This window comes from Carcharodon carcharias, chromosome 4, assembly GCF_017639515.1.
Source record: "Carcharodon carcharias isolate sCarCar2 chromosome 4, sCarCar2.pri, whole genome shotgun sequence".
Taxonomy (NCBI): Eukaryota; Metazoa; Chordata; class Chondrichthyes; order Lamniformes; family Lamnidae; genus Carcharodon; species Carcharodon carcharias.
In genome coordinates this window covers 166,859,263-166,869,311 of record NC_054470.1, presented here as the reverse complement: position 1 = coordinate 166,869,311, position 10,049 = coordinate 166,859,263, and the positions used below count along the sequence as shown (strand labels likewise).

The following is a 10,049-nucleotide window of genomic DNA, read 5'->3' as shown; positions in this document are numbered from 1 at the left end:
GGAGAATGAGGCTGATCCCTCATTTTAAATTTCAGTCTATTTGCCCTTGCTGTATTATTTATAGAAGTATAGTATTATGGGTGAATCAGTTTGGGAAAGAATGTTATTAGCTTCATCTCCAGAGATGTGTTTGCATTAATGATAGGGTAATGATGAAATGCAATTTTGTAGAGAAATATATCCATCTTCTAAGTGTTCGGAGGAGGTTTTATGGGCCTCTTTGCTGTGTTTGGATAGTCTAGAGCTTCAATTTTCTTCATATACAAATTTTAAGAGTGCTAAAAACTAAAGCCAAGCTTCCACCTAATACCATAAAAACACGAGCATTCCTCTTGATCAACAGACCCCTCACATAAACATGCTTGTCTGAAAAATCTGCGTATGGTAAATAATTTTTCTTGCAAATTGTGCATCAGACTTATTGACCAAGTTTGGTTTTAAGGCAAGGAATGCTTCATAATGAATTAAAATCTTATGTCCCCAAAATTTACATCTGTAGTTTTGGGTTGCCTTTGCTTGCATATATGAAACTCCAGATATCACATGAACCTGCAAATATTTCAGACTGCAATTCTGACAGATTCATTAAGTAGAAATTATACCAAAGGAATATAATTGTAAGATGAGCAACCATTTAAAAATCAATTAGGAGCACATGAATAAGCCTAATGAGTGACTGTAATGGTTGTATTTCTCCTACTGTTCATAATAAAATATAATCTGGTAGTTTGAACTGGCTTCTCTCTAGCACTACCTCCCCTGCTTGCCCCCACTACCCTCTCCACTTGCCCCTCCCTCCACACACAAGTCTCTTCTAACAAATATTGTCACTAAAAGATATTAGTAAGTTCTCCATAACTGACATTTGAATAATAACATCCTAGTTTATCATTCTTACCCACCTTAAATATTCATTGACAATCCTGTGGCACTCTGGGATGGTCTCATTATCCACAAGATTCCACATCTTACTTTCCCACACTTAGCCTTCCTTGCCATGTCTAGTTTTTATTTATTTGCTTGTTACTAGTAATTTAATTCTAGATGTAACAAACACATGAGATCAGAATTAGTGAATAGATTTATCTTAATTTCAAGTTAATTTGTATTTAATTGGTCTGGTTTATTGTTTATTTATTTAGTTAATTTCTTAACTAAATTTGATAGATCAGTTTATTGTTAAAATTAGACTATCCGAAGTAAATTGCAAACATCTCTGCATCTTAAATTCCTAGGGTTTCACCATTCCTCCTGCTCCATGCTGACTTTCACGTCAATTTTGATGTGGCTTATTCAGATTGTTTTCCCTGTTTGTCCACTCTTGTTGCTTTATCCTCTCGGGTCTCCACTCTCACTTTATACCGAGCCTCTACTCTCACCAATTCATATGCTAGGGTTTCGATTCTCAACCATACGATATTCTCGGGTCTCTACTCTCACCACTCCATAGTGTCGGGTCTCTATTTCACCAGTTCACACACCAGGTTCTCTCCTCTCAACCATGCTATACTCTAACCACTTTATACTCTCGGGTGTCAATTATGTTGCTTTATATTCTTGGGTCTCTCCATTCTCTGCTTCATACTCTTGGGAGTTCTCTGCTTTATATCTTTGGGTCACCGCACTCTTTGCTTTATATCCTTGGACTTCTTTTCTCTCTGCTTTTTTTCTCGGGACTCCGCACTGTGCTTTATATTCTCACGTCTTCACCACTGTTGTTTTATACTCCCAGTTCACTTTCAGCTTTCTAATCTCTTCGCTTTCACTCACAAAAAAAGAAACGTGTAGAGTTCACTGGGCACAGTAAGCATACAGATTAGCTTGCTATATTCATTTTTCCCCTGAACTCAAATTTATCAACGGTTTTTAGTTATGATATTCATATTCATTCACGGCATGTGGGCATCTCTGGCTGGGCCATTATTTATTGCCTTTCCCTAGTTGCCCTTGAGAAGGAGCTGCGTTCTTGAGCTGTTGCAGTCCATGATCTTGATACGATTGCCAAAACTGATCTAAACTTCTGCAGATTATAGTCTCACCAATACTCCTTGATTTCCTCAAAAATGAATCAATAACAATAACAATTGATATTTATATGTAATGAAATGTTGCAAGGTGCTTCACAGGAGCATTATAAAACAAAATTAGGCACTGAGCCACATAAGACGATATTAGGGCCTTACAATATATATAAAACTTGATCAAAGGTGTAGCTTTTAAGGAGCGTGTTAAAGGAAGAAAGAGAGGTAGAGAGTCAGAGATGTTTATGGAGGGCAATTCGAGAGTTTCAAACTGAGGCAACTAAAGGCACAGCCACCTCAACGGCTTATTGTTTATTTATTTATTCAGTTAAAATCAGGGATGCCGAAGAGGCCACAATTAGATGAGCACAGATACCTCGAAGGGTTGTGAGGCTGGAGGAGATTACAGAGATAACCAAGGTTGCTTAACCAGGAGCCAATGTAGGTCAGCGAGCATAGGGGTGATAGGGGAACAGGACTTGGTGTGAGTAAGGACACAGGCATCAGAATTTTGGATGACCTCACGTTTATAGGGGGTAGAATGTGAGAGGCCAGCCACAGTGTGTTGAAATATTCAACAGACTGTTTTAACCTCAGACAATTGCTGGGGCAAAGGCTGGAGTCAGTAGCCAGGGAACAGAGTTTGGAGTAGGGACCAAAGACAATGGCTTCAATCTTCCCAATATTTAATTGGAGAAAATCTCTGCTCATCCAATAGTAGATGTCAGATGAACATCCTGATAATTTAATGGCATGGAGGGTTCGACAGAAAGGGTGATGATGTAGAGCTGGATGTTGCCAGAGTACATGTGAAAAATAATGTCATGCTTTTGGATGATGTCACCAAGGAGCAGCACATAAATGAGAAATAGAAGGAGACCAGAGTAGGTTCTTGGAGGATACCAGAGATAATGGTGCAGGAGCAGGAAGAGAAGCCATTGCAAGTGATTCTCTGGCTTTGATTAGATTGAAAAGAATGGAGCCAGGTGAGCGCAATGCCACCCAGCTGAACAACAAGCGGAGAGGTGTTAGAGGAAGATAATGTGGTCAACCATGTCAAATGCTGCAGACAGGCCCAATCAAGATCTTTCCCTAACATTGAAATTTAATGATTGACATTTGTAGATTGCAAAGATCAAGGTTCAGCAACATAGATTATTTTGTTAGGCCGTTATCTTGGGGTTAAGAGGTCAGAGAGATATTTTAGAGTTTTCAAATAAAAGAAACTTCACCTCATACTATTCACCTACTTCTGAATCGATTTGTCAGGTAAAATCAATGCAAATCACATGTAGTTTGTTGGAAAGAGCAGGTGTGTGGCATGAATAGCGCTTTTCATATTTTTTTCTTTCTTATGTCCCTGAAATTTAGTAGTCGCAAAAATATCTCCAGAGGAATTCAGGTTTTGGCCATGGAAAGGTTGCTTCAACCTACTCAGGTTGTACAGCTTCCCTTGTTTTTCCCTCTTACCCAGACTCCTAGGGTAGAATCCTCCCCCCCCCCCCCCCCCCCCCCCAAACCCTGTTGGGGGGTGGTTGTATGGGGGCAGAGGCGGGGGTGGGCGCAGGCGGGAGCAGATCCAATTGGCACCCCCAATCAGCTGGGTACCGCCATTTTATGAGGGCGGGCCAATTAAGACCCAACCAGAATGGCACGCACCCAGAAGCGCTGTGCGTGGAGGCACCCCTGTGCCTCAGGAAGATTAGTTTTAAGCTTTAACAGTTCAATAAAGTGTTGAAAATAATTTATGACATGTCCCCTCATGTGAAACTGTCACATGAGCTGGGTCATGTGCATTAATTTCAATAAAAATTTTGGAGAAAATTTAAAATCATTCATGAAACCTCATCCCGCCCGTGGATGAGGTTCCGTGAAAAATGCGAAGGCCGCCTGGGCTCTTCGCCTGCCCGACAACCTTAAGGTTGGACGGGCAGCTCCATTAATTATTTTAATTGTTAATTAAATGGCCTTAATAGGCCTTTGACAGTTTGGCAGGCGCGCAGCCGATTTGGCTGCATGCCGCCGAACCGAAAATCTAAATGACACGCGGTGAAGTCAAGACGCACGCCCGACGTCACCCCACATCATTTTACACCTTGGCCCCACCCCCGCTTGGCGAGCCGAAGATTCTCCCCCTAAGCATATAATCAACAGTGGAGATTTGAAATTTGCGCCCAACAGTTCAAATAATTCAATAAAGTTCTAGAACATCAAACAAGCTAGGCAACATGTACAGTTCAGCTCTGACCAGCTGTCACATCTTTAGATTGGAACCATCATGATTGAGTAATTGTTCATATTTCTACCGCATTTTTAAACAGATATTAACAGGCTTTTTAAATGAGTCTAAATAACTACGTTTGCTAAGCATCTATTTCATGCATTCATTAGTACATAGAATGCAGTGTGGGGGGAGAGATTTCTTTTGTAATCACTAGCCTTTAATGGTGCTTCTTAATTATTACTCGAGTCATCTAATTCTGCAATAAATTCACGCCATAGGAAATCATGCTGGCTGGAGCCATTCCATTGAACTTTTCATGCCATCTGGTGTTCATGCAGTTCTCCAATTATGCACTCAGCTTGTTCTAGTATAAATGTGACAAAGTCTCTGCTCTGCACAACTGCAGTGTTTAATTACTGTCGTTCGATGTGAAGATTTCCCTGTCACACTGACAATCCTCCTGTCATATGCGTGTAGGCTTTGATATGGCCCTGAGACACTCTGAGCTGCAAAGGAATGCAAAGTTCCTGTAATAATGTATTTGCATTAACTGGAATGTGTATGGGAGGCAGAGTCTGTTTCCATTTTATTCAATAAATAAATGTTAAAATTCTTCCAGTAATTTCATTAAGCGGATGTAAGACAGCTTCCGGCAATACATCCTCCCTAGCAACAAATAAATAGTTTTGTGGCTAATTGTTTAGGGCTTGCCTTAATTTCCTGTCAACAAAATAATGCCTCTACATTGAATAGAGCTGGCTGGGAACAACACATGACTATGCCATGCATGCACTGAAGACAGGCCAGTCCTGGGAGACTAAAGCCAACCAAATGTTTTGCTTAGATTCCTCTCAGGATTACATAAAAAAGACAAGCTACAGACAAGACAAGGCCACAGGTACATCAGTCAGCACTGATTTTCTGTCACGATGTGCTGACAGTGGGCATTGTAACTACTGCATAGAATAAACTTTGGGAAGAATTAAATCCATTCAGTGGTGATGAAAGTGCGATGTATTCAGTCTTATACTCAGCAAAGCAAAAGCTGGGCAGGTTCTCTTGCAGGCACTCACTTCTGCTGAGGAGATTTTTTAGAAGCAATTCAAGTACAAAAATGGTATTTGGTGGATTTGCATAATAATTTTGTAATTTCTTTTGTCTGATGAAGGTGGAGGCCAGAGCTGCAACAGCATCATCGAGTGTTGGGAGGACTGAAAGTTGAATATAATGGTAAGTATATACTCTTTACGGTCTACATATGGATCAAAATACACAAGTGTTACACCCAGTGATGGAACTAGCTGTGTCACAATGGACGTAATCTTGTTGAGGCATTGGGGGGTCTTGCCTGCCAGCTGGAGAGCCGAGGAGAGACCCATGCAGCCTCATTTTGGGAAGGCCTGCAAAACCACAAGCCAATCAGGGAGCGGCGAGGCCAGCGGTGGGCCTTGCCCTGGAATCAAAACCCCTGGAGTGGAAGCCTTGCCTACCAAGAGCTGCCAGCCAATCAGAGGCCAGTAGCTCTTGTACTCAGCAGCGCTGCACGGAGGCTGTGGCTGCTGCTTGAAGGACAGACACTAGAGTCCCATGATCATAAATCAACCAGGCCACAGGTTAGTAATGTGGCTGGGGTTTCACGGGGTTAAGGTCCCTGGGAGAGGGGTGTAGGGGGTCAACAGTAAGGGCAGGGGGTGGCTTTCAGCCAGCACCCTCCTTCCCGATGTCCAGTCCCTCGATCAGGCACTGGATGCCTTTAATCGAGGGACCTTCCCCCGGAGGTGACAAGATGGCTGCATGGTTTTACTACCTTGCAGGCTACATGGTGATAGGCCTCCTGCTGCTGCATTAATTCCAGTGGCGGCAGGATGAGGCCTTTAAGTGGTCATTAATTGGCCACTTAAGGGCCTCAAATGGCAGCGGCTGGGAAGGTTTGCCATGGGTCTTCCCGCCCAAAACTTAATTCTGATGGAGGCGGGAAGGCAGCAGTGTTCAGGTACGCCACCAGCCCACCTAAATACATGCCTTTCCTGCCTCCAAGCTCACCACCAGTGAGAGCAGAAGATTCTGCCCAAATGTTGACAATCGTGAAAGCGGAACCATGCAAATCAGAAAATGCTGACCAGTTTTAGTTCCAGTTTAGAAATCCCCAACAACAACTGACTGCCATTTTACCCCCTTTTTTAAGATTTCTTTACATCTGTAATGAAGTGGGACGTCTGAATTGTGGTGTCCGGCTATTGATTCATAATCCAGAGTCTTCGGGTCGGTGTGCGAGGGTGGGCCCCGCTCGCCGACGTGTAAAATGACGCATGGTGATGTCGGCCGTGTGTCCTGACGCCACCGCGCGAAATTCTGATCCTCAGCTCGGCCGGTGCACGGCGCAGAGTCGGCTACGCGCCCGCTGACCTGCCAAAGGCCTAAAATCAATTAAATCACTTAACATAGCTGCCTGTCCAACCTTACAGTTGGCAGCAGGTGAAGAGCTGAGGCGGCCTTCGCATTTATCATGAAACCTCATCCACGGGCGGGATGAGGTTTCATGAGGTGTTTATAAATTGAAGAAAACTTTTTATTACAGTTCATTGACATGTCCCAGCTCAGTTAACACTGTCACATGAGGGGATACGTCTTAAAATTTTTTTTTTTAACTAAAATTTTTGACATGCAATCCATTCTCCCTGAGGCAGCTCTGTGCCTCAGGAAGATTTCTGCGCTCTTTCACGCATGCGTGAAAGAGTGCAGGCCCTGACTCAGCCTACTCCCCCCGCCCCCACAGGGAGCGCTCAGCGATTCCGGGTGCGTTTCACGCTGGGCGGGCCTTAATTGGCTCGTCCACGTAATACGGCAGCGCCCAGCTGATCACGCGCCCACCCACACGCACCAGCTCCCGCTCTGCCCCCCAGACGGGGAGAAAATTCTTCCCATAGTGACTGAATAAATCAAATTTTGTGTTTTGTTATATGGTCTGTTCATGTGTTCCTGGGATCAAACTCCAAGGTTGCCTATTTTTTCAGTGTAACTGGTGATTGTTATTGTGTGTTCATTTACCTACGTGTTTAATTTTTATCCCAAGATTATACACATGAGGTCGGAGATTGTAGGTAGGTATTATTCTGGCACACCGACAGCACTGGGCTGGAAGGTCATGAGGTTTAGAAATATTGAAGGGTTGGCTCTCGGCTTGTGGCTGTGCAATCTCTTTTCAGAGCCAAAGCAGGAGAGACAAACCTCGGACCAACAAGAGGACAAGAAACTCTGGAAAATTCCTCTTGGGGCTCCTCGGGTGATCAAAACTAGTCTAAAAGATCACTACAAAAGGATTGGCTGAAAAATTACTGGACTGGCTCATCTCTCTACAAGCACAGTGAATCGTTATTTTCCCTCACCTCCAGCTCCAGTTATTTTTTGCACCACAAATTGCTGGAATTTTGAGTGCTAATGATGTGATTGGAGCACCTGGGTCTTTTGTAGGTGATGGGACTAACAGTCTAGCACCTTAACCAATAAAATTTAATGGTAAAGAAAGAGCAGCGTGAGCGATAGAGGAGGAAATGGGATGAATGCGAATCAAATCAGATGCAGGAAAATAAATAAATAGACGGAGGGAAAATGAATAAAGAGTAATTTTCCCTTTAAGCTGCACAAGTGTGTGGCTGCCCAACCAGCAGGAATGCACAGTGCAGGAGGCAAACACACCGTGCACAAACAGTGGTTCCTTTAAGATATGCTCATTGGCGGTTGTGAAGCCATCTGTAAAGGCTGCATACTGCAAGAAATGGACTGCGAGCAGCAAATAGAAATTCGATGGAACATTGATTAAGAGAAATAGAAAAGATGAGACTTCTAGGAACAGTTAACTGCTTGGGGGAAGTGATTCCACAGTTCCAGTTGTGCCCTTTTTGGGCCTCCAAAATCAAGCTTCCTGTCAGGACATGAAGTGGCACAATTTGTCCAGCAGTTTCTGATATTTTGCAACTGAAGGGGCTGAATTTTACACTCCCCCACCAGTGAGTTTGAAGGCGAGGATCATGTAAAACCCAGCGGGTGGCCATCCCACCACTTACCTACTCCGTGTCCCTGATTTGTCTGAAATTTTACAAAGGGGTTGTCGGGTGGCTCACCCGTCTTTGGGACTATTGAGGCCCTGAAGTGGCCAATTATGGCCACTTCAGAGCCTCATCCCACCGGTATTTTACACATGCGAGAAGCCCAGCTGCTTTAGCTGCACAGGCTGGTGTCTGGCAAATGGGAGGGACCAATTTTTCAGGCACCCCCACATCAGAGGCACCCTCCCCAATGTCATTCCCCCTCCATTAACCCTCCCCCTAGTCTCTTGAAACTAACTCTTCCCCCCACCACCCCAACCTTGCCCCACAGGCCCACCCTCACTGAGGCCCTTAAACCCTAGAATTCTTTGGACTCCTCAGTGTGGTGGGACTGCCTGTAGTCCCAGCAGTAGCCACTGCTTCCAGCTGGCGCTGCTGAGACTACAGGGCTGCCAGTTATTCAATTGGTTGGCAGCTCTCAAAGGCGGGATTTCCTCCTGAGAAAGGAGCGGAGGTCTTGCTTTAAAGAAATCAATGCTGTTCTCAGCGTTAAATTGCTGCACGGCAGCCATTGGGACCGTGGCTGAGCACTCGCCCAGACTTTTTAATTGTGGGACGGGGGACTACTGTGCCCTGTAAAATCCAGCCCATGGGGTATCTCCTCCTCACCACAAATTGTGCCATGCGCTTCCCTGCAATTTCTGAGATGCTTTCTGGCCATTATCTCATTGCTGTTTGTAGGACCTTGTCTGAATATTTTTTTTATTCATTCACAGGATGTGGGCTTTGCTGGCGGGGCCAGCATTTATTGCCCAAGCCTAGTTGCCCTTGAGAAGGTGGTGGTGAGCTGCCTTCTTGAACCGCTCAGCCCATGTGGTGTAGGTACACTCACAGTGCTGTTAGGAAGGGAGTTCCAGGATTTTGACCCAGCGGCATTGAAGGAACAGCAATATTTTTCCAAGCCACGATGGTGAGTGACTTTGAAGTGAACTTCCAGGTGGTGGTGTTCCTATCTATCTGCTGCCCTTGTCCTTCTAGATTCTACTGTTTGTGGGTTTGGAAGGTGCTGTCTAAGCAGCCATGGTCAATTCCTGCAGTGCATCTTATAAATGATGCACACTGCTGTTACTGTGCGTCGGTGGTGGAGGGAGTGAATGTTTGTGGATGGGGTGCCAATCAAGTGAGCTGCTTTGTCTTGGATGGTGTTGAGCTTCTTGAGTGTTGTGGGTGTTGCACTCATCCAGGCAAGTGGAGAGTATTCCGTCACCTCCTGACTTGTGCCTTGTAGATGGTGGACAGGATTTGGGGAGTCAGGAGATGGGTTAGTAGTCGCAGGATTCCTAGCCTCTGACCTGCTCTTGTAGCTATGCTATTTATATGGCTAGTCCAGTTCATCTAATCGATGGTAACCCCCAGGATGTTGATAGTGGGGGATTCAGTAATGGTAATGCCATTGAATGTCAAGGGGCAATGGTTAGATTCTCACTTGTTGGAGATGCTCATTGCCTGGCACTTGTGTGGCACAAATATTACTTGCCACCTGTCAGCCCAAATCTGGATATTGTCCAGGTCTTGTTGCATTTGGACATGGACTGCTTCAGTATCTGAGGAGTGGCAAATGGTGCTGAACATCGTGAAATCATTGGCAAACATTCCCACTTCTGACCTTGTGATGGAAGGAAGGTCATTGATGAAGCAGTTGAAGATGGTTGGGCCGAGGACACTACCCTGAGGAACTCCTGCAGTGATGCCCTGGAG

General features: G+C 44.6%; 1 long non-coding RNA gene across 1 annotated transcript; it reads left to right on the top strand.

Moving 5' to 3' along the window:
* Positions 1-5,105: 5,105 nt before the first annotated feature.
* LOC121277047 lies at positions 5,106-9,118 on the top strand. Its single transcript, XR_005942792.1, has 3 exons — positions 5,106-5,143; positions 5,414-5,475; positions 9,068-9,118. It is a non-coding gene; the product is annotated as an uncharacterized LOC121277047 (long non-coding RNA).
* The last annotated feature ends 931 nt before the right edge of the window (positions 9,119-10,049 follow it).